Genomic DNA, 11,098 nt, shown 5'->3' with positions numbered 1-11,098 from the left:
TCCTCAAATTTGATATAAGTGCAGAAATGGCAAATCTCTGAGGTTGGAGCGACTCTCAATTACAGCAGTGGTGTTCTATTTGAAGACAGGAGATCATTCAACATCTGGACATCCTTACACTTACCTCAGTAACAGTCTTGGTTACTTGCATCTTCAGTTGCATCATTCTTAGAGTTAATAAATCAGGATCAATCTGGTTTCTAATTCTTGGTTTCCTTTAATAAAACCGTGTTTACTTCTAATCTAAAGTTTATATACTTGAATTTAAATGATAAATGATACAAATAACAGAAAAAGTAAAAACACAACAGGATCATCAGTGTTTTTGAAGTATTGAATGGGGAATGTAAAGTCTTGGTTAAGTTGTAAGTCTGTGTTATTATGTATTGTTACATAATAGTAATGGTAATAGTAAGGCACTTTTGTAAGCAGCCAAACACAAATCAAACAGTTGTTTTGTAGTTAAGTAGTTTCAACTGAAGAAGAAGAAAGACCTTATGGGGGTGTGAACAAGCAGGAGTTCAGTCACTCTCTTTTCTTACCATCTGTGTTAGTTTTTCAGACAAGAGCACTATCATCTGTAGAGGGTGGGGGTCCAAACACCTCTCTTCCTGTTTATGTTTTCCTGATGAGTTTTCCTCTCTTATATAAAGTCCATGCGGGCTGAATTACTGTTTTACTGAATTGCTGTTTACTTATTTCCATACTGTAGACCCCCCCAAGGTCAGTCAGTGATATATATATATATATATACAATATTTTTGACTGTGAGAAAACCTCAAAGACTCCAAGTAGAGCACAGCTGCACGGCTGCCGAGTAGACCATGACGCAAGACCTGAGGAATGTTTCAACTCTGCTGCATGATGTAACTTTTGACATTTTGTGTCTATGTGCAGAGAACCTCTTGATCATCAATTGTTTGTAATATTTATATGTACACTGTATGTCCATCTATTCCAGACTCATATTGGCTGTAATTAGGTGCAAATAGATCAAATTGGAACAATGTTTCATGGGTATATTTTTAATTAATCTTATACTCACTGGAGAGGTAAGAACATTTTTCCATGAGATATGCTGACTAGTGTTATCAAGATGATGTTACTTAGAACAGTCGTGATCCCTTACTTTTATGCAACATGACACTCTTGGATGAGGGCTACAGTTTAAGCTGTCCTCGGTGTAGGGGATATATTTTATATGGATGTGAATATACACAAAAGTGGGCCGTGGATTTTAAATCCATGAACTTTGTAGCAACTGCATTAAGCAGCTGCTTCTTTATTTGCTGTGTAAATGCTTGATGCACATTTTAACACTGCTAGCCTTGAAACATTAATTCACTATATGCCATGTACGTATGTGAGTTTTGCTCTCTCCATTTTCAGCAAATGTCTGACAAAAGAGCCATTGTTTATATCCAGCCCTTGACAGTCTCACCTTTAAGAACTAACAAACAATAGATTATGCAACATCTAGAAACCACTTGTCTGATATAATTGAATTGAATTGAATGTAATTGAATTTAAAGAAATTGTATATGGAATAACACTCCATCATTGTCCATACTGGCCATATCAATACAGACACTTTTGCAGACTAACAAAAAGTCTATTTTGAAAAAGTCCTTCTTGTGTGAGGCCAGGGCAGCACCAGTCCGGTAAATCTTTTTAATTGTTTCATTTAATCCTGACTGAACGTGCCCCCTGGTGGGAAAGGTTTGAAAGCTTCCTCCAAGTGCATCAAAGTTTTATTCATAGTAATTAACATCTTAATTAAGATTAAATTCAAATTTGCATTCTTTCTTTTATTCCATGGATGATGTTCAATTTAACTGTTTTTTTCAGGGACTCTTAAAACAGAGACATGCTATTGCAAGTTAGTATCATTTACATCAATTATGCATGAGGGGAAAAAAGCAATAAGACAAACTTTGCACATAAACCAAAGGTATCCACAAACACGTGCATTTCTGGGGGACAGCCTAAGATCTTGGATATATACACTGATACAATATATAGAAGACACAGTGGCAAAATATACTCTCATCTGAACTATCATGTGAAGCAATGTGAGCTACTGATGGCCACTGCAATACAAGGCCATTATAGTCTACCTACGGTTTAATGTAGTATGCCTGCTGTTGCTGTAATGCGGACTAACAACCACTAGATGGAGTGCAAAGCAACCAAATAAAACCCAACGCCAGAGAATGTTTAGTTAACGGTCTTTTTTTCAAAGTTGAGCTCAAACAGACAGTTTTGTGACTGCAACCATGCAAAGTCATGTGCAAGTCTCAGGCTTTTTAAAGAAACAAGTAGAACTGCTCTGCTGATGGACAATAAGAGTGCATCTTGTCACATTTACTTCCCCTTAGTTATGGCACTGACTATTTTTGTTGTTGTTTGTTTGCTTCATGTTTTCACTATGAGAAAATTAATTTGAAATCCAAAAACTCAAAGACATTTATGAGCTCAGTGTGGACTCTTAACATCAGCATTGCTCTTTGGATACAAGCTGTGGAACAGCTGTCTCATATATTGGATAAAATATTTCAGATCAAAGTGAGAATTTTCATACCAACTCCCTAAGGAGTCTATAAAGTATAACATGACAGTAACGTTGTTTCAGTTCCTCTCCAGACTTGATGTGAGGCCTTTGTCCAGATCAAACCCTGCTGTGAAATTCCTTCAAAGACAGAACAAGTCGTTTTCTGTCTGCATTGGTATTCTCATTATTTCTGCTTTGTTCCCCTTCTTCCTGCTTCCATCATGTTCTGTACCCTTTCAGATAGTATCAGTCACAAACTCTTCGCCCGACCCTGCTGTATTACGTAACACCACCTGCAGAGGAGACCCCTACCAGTTGTCCTACCCTTCCTGCCTTTGGATGCCGGTTGGCATTTTAAAATGGGCGGAGTTCAAAACAAAGCTCAGCTGCTGGAGCTGCTAACTAATGCCAACCTGTGGAGAGAAAAGTAGGGAAGCCCAGGTCAGCTACATCAAACAGGCATATGCCACAGGAAATCTTCCTGAGGGTAACATTTCCCTTGCCCCCCCCCCTTCCCCACCTGTAGATTCATATGGAGAGACAATGCCAAAGAGGGTGTGTCTGTGTGTGAGTGCATGGATAGGTGGTGATACAATCTCAGGTAAAGTTAAATGAAAAAAACTATTAAATAATAGTAATGTAAAATATGTAATATTCTTTTTTTACTGACTTAATGCAAGGCATCTTGAGACACAAATGTACGCACACAAACAGACACACTCTTCATTTACATCAGAATGATGCAATTGTACTGGCAACATCACTGCACTGACTGTTTCCTTGGTGATGAATCTGAACCGTTTAACCACAACTCCTCCTCGACTTGACAAAGGAATGATCATAGTTCAGGCTAACCACTTAAATGCAACTGATCTGAAGTGGTGGAAAGCTTCAAACGCTGTGCCTAAAGTATATTTGCTGGTGAGTCATTTCACGCACCAGAGACCTGATGCCCACCTGTCATTGAATGATCATCAGTGGCTCAGTATGTTTAACTGTATAATTTATCTGTGCTGGTGCATAGAAACATGACAGAAAATCCTTCATGGTCCGTACTAACCTGATGATATGAGGACCACAAGAATGAAATAAACAAAACACTAAGCATATTATATACTAAACTGTATGAAGAACATTTCACGTGTGTAGTAAAGTGGAAAAAACATTGTTTTATGGGTTTTCCACCTTTTGAATAATGAGCACTAATGTTGTGGTGCCCAGACAAAATGAGTCTATCTAATCAATACAAGCATTCTTTCATGAATTTAAAGAAATGTTTCCAGCCGCTGCTTTTGGTCAGCAGAGCACAGTCACACACAGCACAGTGTCTGGATTTCCAACTCAATGAGGGATTCAGTTTGGTCTATACAGCCAGTGCAATGTCAATAACCCACTTGCACTCACTGCAACTAACATACAGGCCAAATAGGGGTGCCTACTAAATGTGTCACAATGTGTGTCAATTGGCTTATCACCAGGCACTGCTGACATGTCTCTGATAATGACTACAGATGGTGTTCTTGTGACATAAATCAATAAATCAGCATTGTTTCATGAGTCATCTGGTATCTGTTGATAACATAGATGATGACAATGTCTAAAACTGTATACTGTAACAAGGAGTGTGGAGTGCCAGTGACCACTTCTGTGGTTTAAAGATTATTGAGGCTTATTTGAAGAGTGATTGATTTAATCAGATCCGATGATCCGTATTGATGCTGGAAACAAGGACCTCATTTCCCATTTAAGTGGACGACAGCCAATAACAGTATTAAAACATATCCAGTAATATGCAACCTGAATCTGAAATGTGAGGCAAGAAAACTACAATTTCAAAGAATGACATGCTTAAAAAAAAGAATGAAGCAAAAAGCTTGGTTCATTGAAAATAAGGGTGATCTGATGGTGTAAATGAAATAGACACACACACACACACACACACACACACACACACACACACACACACACACACACACACACACACACACACAATTTAAGTAGGTTAGACATGGCTTTAATCTTTGGTTAAAGATGTTGAGAATCAAGACTTCTCTTTGATTATCATCTGTCAATATCAAGAAAGTGTATTGGCTGTTTGTGCTATTAAGATAGTAAAGAGATTAATAAAAATGCCTCCTGCATCTATACAAAAGGCTATTTGCACGCTGTTGCGTTCCAGTCACATCGGATTTTCTGCTTACAAATGAGCTGTTCAGTGGAATAAACCTTTAAAAATGTAGCATGACATTTGATCTCTTTACCTATCAATTGGAAAATGTATCCCGATAAGTAGTTTTAGAAACTCCATAAAAATATCAACTAATGTATTTTTGACGTGGTCTTTAAAGCAGATTTTAGCGACGTGAGCGGTTTCAAAACAGAACACCGGAATTTCCGAGGTGATTTAAACGCGCAGATCGGGAGTAAAGTCAGCTTGGTGACGCTATCTCACTGTACAGGAGGGCTGGAAATAAAAAGACCCACACTCCTCCCACTGCTGCTCAGTCCATTGAATTATTTTGCCGGTGTAACAAGGAGGCACGCTTTACCTACCAAGGGGAGGAAAAACAAAACAAAACAACCAAGAGGGCGAAGTGAGTGAAAATATGATACGGTTCTTCTTTTAGCTACACCGACACCACTGACACCGTCCGCACTCACCCGGCTCGTTTCTCCTTTGTTTTCGGTGTAAAACTTCGGCTCTGTCAGCATTTACCAGCCACCCACCACTCGTACGACACAGGCTGCCCCCCACCCGGGTGCGAGGAGGGTCGCAGGTGAGAAAGAGAAAGAGAAGGGGGAGCCTCAACTTGACTCGGAAAGCTAACTCTGAAATCAAAGAAAAGTGGTAGCAGCCCCTCAGACAGGTGAGTGTTTCTGGTTTGTTTGAACTGTTATATATTTAAAAAAGGAAAAGAAAAAAAAAGATATTTACATACGTTAGTTAAATTATAGCGTTAGCATTTTTTTTTTTTAATTTCAGAGCATTTCTACAGTTGAACATAAAGTTATAAAAGTGTTTGTGGGAGTTTTAATATCCATGGTAACACCGAGCTAATATTATTGCAAAATTACTAGCATCCCTGGCACATGCTGTGAGGGTGTTTCTCTCCTCAAACGGGCGTTTACATGATTCATTTATACAAGGTTAGAGCATGTTTCATCGCCCTTATTTTCCTCAGTTGTAGGCATATTTAGCTCATTAGTAATTTTACCCATCACATGACTTACAGGAACGGTACTTGCCCTCCTGTGCACCCTAAAAAACATGGGACACGCCCATGGTGTATCCCATGGCAGCCAGCCCCCCCCATTGGAGAGAAAGTGGATTGATTGACACACCTGCCTAACCTCAGTTGATTTCTATTATAAAATAATGAATGATTGTGAAGCTGCTGAGGCTGAGCATCTATATATAGTTTATATATTGTGTGCAATTTGTGTTCACTCACTGTAGCACTCTTGCTGCTCACTTGAGGGTGGGGATTGTTTGTGTAGATCTGGATATTCCTGATAAATTAGCATTCCAAAAAAGATCAAATGATTACTTATTACATGTAATCTCATGTAGCACTTCGTCATGTTAAAACTTCATTGGAGAGATTTGGTCATTGGAGAGGAGACATTTGGTACATCACCTCTATTCCGTTCCTGGCCGTTTTAACACATCCCAGCTGTCATGACTACACTTCCAGTGAAAAGCAACTAACGCTTATTTGCTTTGGGTCAAAGTTTGAGTTGACAGATACTGTTTATTTACATCCCCCGAAGAATGTATTTACATAAGTATTTTCTTTTAAAGGGGCTCAAAGCTATTTGGTCAGAGTTTCAGTACAAGGATGACTCAGGATGAGACAAGACAGTAAAAGTGACTACTATGCAAGGCTGTCTATTCTTTATCGCTTTTTTTTCTTTACGTCTATAAATGGATTGAAGGGCTTTGGAGTGAAGTGTGCTGAATACTGTCTTTCTGAACTTTCTTTTTGGCTTGCACAGCATAGAGTATATGTGAAAGTGGGGCTCCTGTCCTGAGGGCGGCCGGCACTATGAAAATGTTTTCAGGTCATGCGATTGAAAGTCATATTTTATGGCACATGAGAAAATAAATATTACTCCGGACAGTTGGAACGCTCCAGTTGCAGCTGCGGGGCTTTGACAAAATCATACAAAGGTTTACGTTTTGAGGTTAGCTGGAAAAATAATGACATAACACACAGTTCTTCAAATGTGCTTGGATTAAGAGTGGAGGATGGGTGAGGTGTTGCATTGAAAAAAATGTAGGACTGTACTGAAAAGGCTTGGGTTTGTTTGAAAAGTGCTTTAAAGATCTTGATTCACAAATGTTATTTTAGAAGCATAGATGTAGATTTAATAGATCAGAACAGGTAGCTACATTGAACTAAACTGTATTAAATGTATTTTCTATTCTAAACCATTTTGTCTTTATCTAGTTGTGCGTAACTTTCAGGTTGTATGTATTTTGCAGCAATTGACCATCATATTGCTGATCAGTATGCAGTTTTGTTGCTCATTAGAAATGTAGAGCTGCACTGTGTAGATCGCAGCTGACCTTATTGTCCATTTCAGACTAGTATTGATCCCATGTCTAAAGCTCTCCGCTGTTCCCTGCTTATATAATTGCCTTTATGTACTTTATGATTATGTGCTGTGTTCTGTAAAAGGTTGCTCCTCAGAGAAGAGACGTACCCGTCGTAATAGTACTGTGGATGCAACATCCAGCAGGATATTTGCTAGCTTTTTACCAGAAATAAAGTCAGCTGTAAGATCTGTGGACGCTGTGCAGAGGGAGTGTGAGTCCCACAAAAAAGAAAGAAAAGGCGTGTTATTATTGGCTGCTCTGAATCAGTGAGGTCAAGTCCAGCCCTCTCTGTCTCTCACTCACACACAAACACTAAGATGCACTCATCGTGTCTGCTAGAGCTGAATGATGAAAAAAAAAAGAAAAAAGTAATTGATGTTATTTTGACTGATATTGTAATTGTGATATGATTTGCAATGTTAGGAGGGATGATCATTTTTACATCATTATTCTCATTATCATTGAAAAGCATGTTGATAGGATCACGGTATGATTTTTGCAGGAAAAAAGGTGTTTTTGTAATCCAATATTTTAACATTTAAACAAATATTGTGCCTCCTGCGATTTTGAAAATTACAACAGGCCATGTCCAATTTTGATAAAATTTCAATGAATTGTTCGGCCCTTTTCTCTCCCTCTCTTCAGTGAGAGTAATGATGTGCCACAGAGATCTGGCATGTGTTTGCTATTCATTTTCAGCACCCACATAAAACAAATCTAGTTTCCATGTGGTTCCACTCACTGAAGCAATAGTAAACATCAAATGCAAAAGCAATGACCAACTAAATTGGATTTAAAGATTTGAGAAAATGAGAAAGAAAATCATGGGAACACAGCCTAGACTCAGTTGATTTCCTCAGTACTTTACGTCACAGTGTTACAGCCACTTTTACCCTCTGCTAATACATTTTTGACCAGGGTTAATAGAGCAGTAATGGTGCATATATTGCAACAGTTACAGTTACATTTAAATTGGTACAGAGTACAGTGTGAGCTGGTCTGACTCTGTGATTTGAAGTTTAAACACAGTAATTGACTTCAGCTGTCACATAATAGAGCTTTACTCTCCCATGTCTAAGACTACGAGAGTGCCTTGACAGGCATTGAACAAAACATTGCAATCAACAATTTAAGTTGCCCACATGGTGAAAATCACTCATTCTTTCACCAGACCAAGTGATAAGACAGCTCTTTATCCACACATGATAACACACGCTCAGTCAGTGTGTTTCTGTCCGCAGCTTTCAATCTATCAATGAACAGGCTGTGCTGATGGGTTCAGAGGTTACATCATATTTCATCATATTTCTCTTTTTAGGTGTAACTTGTACTTCCACGCAGAGTTTGACGTATTACATGCAATAAATTGTGAAGACTGCACATAGTCAGATGATTCACTTGGCATTGTGTTATTTATACCCCGCTGTGAGAATGTCGAGGCCCTGCTGTTTCTAAGCGATGAGACTGCTGTTTTAAGCGAGAGTCCCCTCTGTGTCAAACAGGCCAGATATTTGCAACACATCCAGTCACTATGTGGACAGTTGAGCATTGGAGCAGTACGTGAAACCTGTGTGAGCCCGCTTGCCTCATGGATGTTGGTTTCAAATTGTAAAAATGTAGAAAGCTTCACGTTATTTGAGCAGGTCAAATTTTACCAGTTTTTTGCTATTAAATGAAGTCTCACAGGAACGTTACAGTCTTTGGTCGACTGTCTTTGCTGCTTTGCAACTTGAGCTCTCTTCAAAGCTCCACACTCATACAAACTGGAAGGCGCACAGTTATTCTGTCAAAGCTGAGGTCCCCCCCCTTTGAATGAAGAGTAACAATACCTCCTTGACTGGATAACAAGTCTGCTTGTTTTTCTTTCACTCCTGGTAATATTCCCACCATCTGAGACCGGCCACCACAGATTGTGAAATGATAACAATCTTTTTCGTGGGTTTTCATATACATCCAGGTGTTTCTGAATTTAGGTGAGACATGTTTATTGTCTTATCATCTCTGCTGGAGAAAGGGCTGGTTATTCTTGTTATTACATAATCTCACTTGTCATGTGTTAGCCTCTTTTTTTTCCCAGTCACTGCGCCCGGGGAAGAATAATTTAGTCTCTTTTGTGTAATCAGCTCAGTAATAGAATTAAAGAAGCCAAACATTCACAGAAGCAAGAGAGCTCAGTTCAGAGTCTACCGTGGTTGCACCTGCTTGCCTGGCCCTGCCTCGCGGGCTCAGACAGCAGTCACAGCAGAGGACAGAGCTTGCTGTGATGTCAACACACAGATGGTGGCGAGGAGCCCTCATGCAGACATACAGATGGCACCTAGATAAAACATACTATTCCACCTACTTCTTTCTCTTTCCTCTCGGCCACGAGAAACAGTCCGACTGAGGAGGCCAGAGTGAACCAAGGCAACGGATCAGTCCGTTTGCCCTCATAGCGAAACAATGGTTCCCGCCGCGTCTCTGCATGCCACGGATGTCTTTGTCAGCTGTTTGCTTTCCAGGCCTCAGTATCAGCACTACGGTACATTACAACCAAGCCCAGAATTACTTTCTCTTATCCCTAATAGGCAGACAGGCCAGGAGAGATCCACACATATCTATTTCCGACGTAACTTTAGATTTCTTGATACCTCGCAGTAGACAGAAGGAAACATTGTGTAAAAGCAAATAGATTTAGGAGGCGCTGCAGGCTGAATTACAGGAAAATAAAGGCAACAATGAAGTGTAGCTCCAAACTTTTTTTTTTTTGCTAGGCAGCGCTACAGTTATATGCTACGAAGTGCCAAGCACACAATTTTCATACCAACCAAAGAGCACTCTCACTGACTTTCCTCCCTAAAGAACTAAGCGTTGAAATCACCTGAAAGCCTGAATTCTTTCTACTTTCATAAAACACGATAATACATCTTTACTGTAGGAAGTTAAAAGAAAAGAGAGATGAGATACATCTTAGAAGGGTTTTTTTTAGATGGCCCATTCTAGATAATTGTGCTATTTTTAAAGTAAACATTGCTGCAGATTTGGGTTCGTGCTGACGTAGAAATGAACCAACGAATCCAAAGCGCCAATTGTTTGATATGTTCAGGAAGTAACTGCATACTCTTACACTGAAGTCAAACACATGAAGCGTCAACACAGTTATTACACTAAGTAAATAAAAAACTAATTGATGTAATAAAATATCAGCACACAGTATTTAGCACACAGCCTAATATTTTGGTAGGATAATGAAGCCTGAAAGTAACGCCCAGTACTAGAAAACTGGAAATAGTCCACACATTTAGAAGTCTGGACTCAAGCATAATGAGACAATTCACACACTCAAACTTCCCAGCAGTAATTTGGACAGGTCAGGTAAAATGTATTTGGATAAGGCAGCTCTTAAATAAAATGATTGTTGTCATTTTTATTTTTTCATATTTATATTATTTCACCTTTCAGACTAGAGAGCTGTGACTGTAGTGGTTGTAATACACTGTATCTGTTGCTTTAGCCCCATTTAGACTTAATGTATTTTGTAGACATAAAATGGACCACTGACTTTATCAAGAGTCATCAGTAGACAAGTATCAAAAATGATCTGCTCACATTTTTCTCTTTTATGGTGAGATTCATGAACCATTTCATGACAAGTTTGGTGAATTAACAATCATATGCTTGAATAAGTAGAGCAGGCTGTTAAATGGAAGCTGCTGATATTCCAGGTGTGCCGAGCACCAGAAGCTTAAAGCGTCGCTCTTTTTCATTATCGAGGCTTTAATAGCGAGAAAGGTACATCAAATCCAGCAAGACTGTAAAGCTGGCTGAATGAAAAGCTCTTCATATAAGGCTTGAATATAGAATCCAGATGTTACACACCTGCTGCCGCTCATAGCACCAACACACTAAGGAGGCACATTGACCTTCTTATCTCTCGCTCTCCTAAAAACTCCTTTATCCCTCTGACC

The 11,098-nt window shown here is 39.2% G+C and overlaps 1 protein-coding gene across 1 annotated transcript in view; it reads left to right on the top strand.

The window, feature by feature from the left end:
- Window positions 1-5,049: 5,049 nt before the first annotated feature.
- gdpd5b (glycerophosphodiester phosphodiesterase domain containing 5b) overlaps window positions 5,050-11,098 on the top strand; it is a 50,210-nt gene continuing 44,161 nt past the window's right edge. The window contains exon 1 of the mRNA XM_062419551.1: window positions 5,050-5,418. The gene's annotated coding sequence lies outside the window, so the exon portion shown is untranslated. The remainder of the gene's footprint in view (window positions 5,419-11,098) is intronic.

The sequence above is a fragment of the Scomber scombrus genome, chromosome 5, assembly GCF_963691925.1.
Source record: "Scomber scombrus chromosome 5, fScoSco1.1, whole genome shotgun sequence".
NCBI classification, from domain to species: Eukaryota; Metazoa; Chordata; class Actinopteri; order Scombriformes; family Scombridae; genus Scomber; species Scomber scombrus.
Note: the sequence above shows the minus strand (reverse complement) of the source record. Positions and strands in the feature narration are given on the sequence as shown.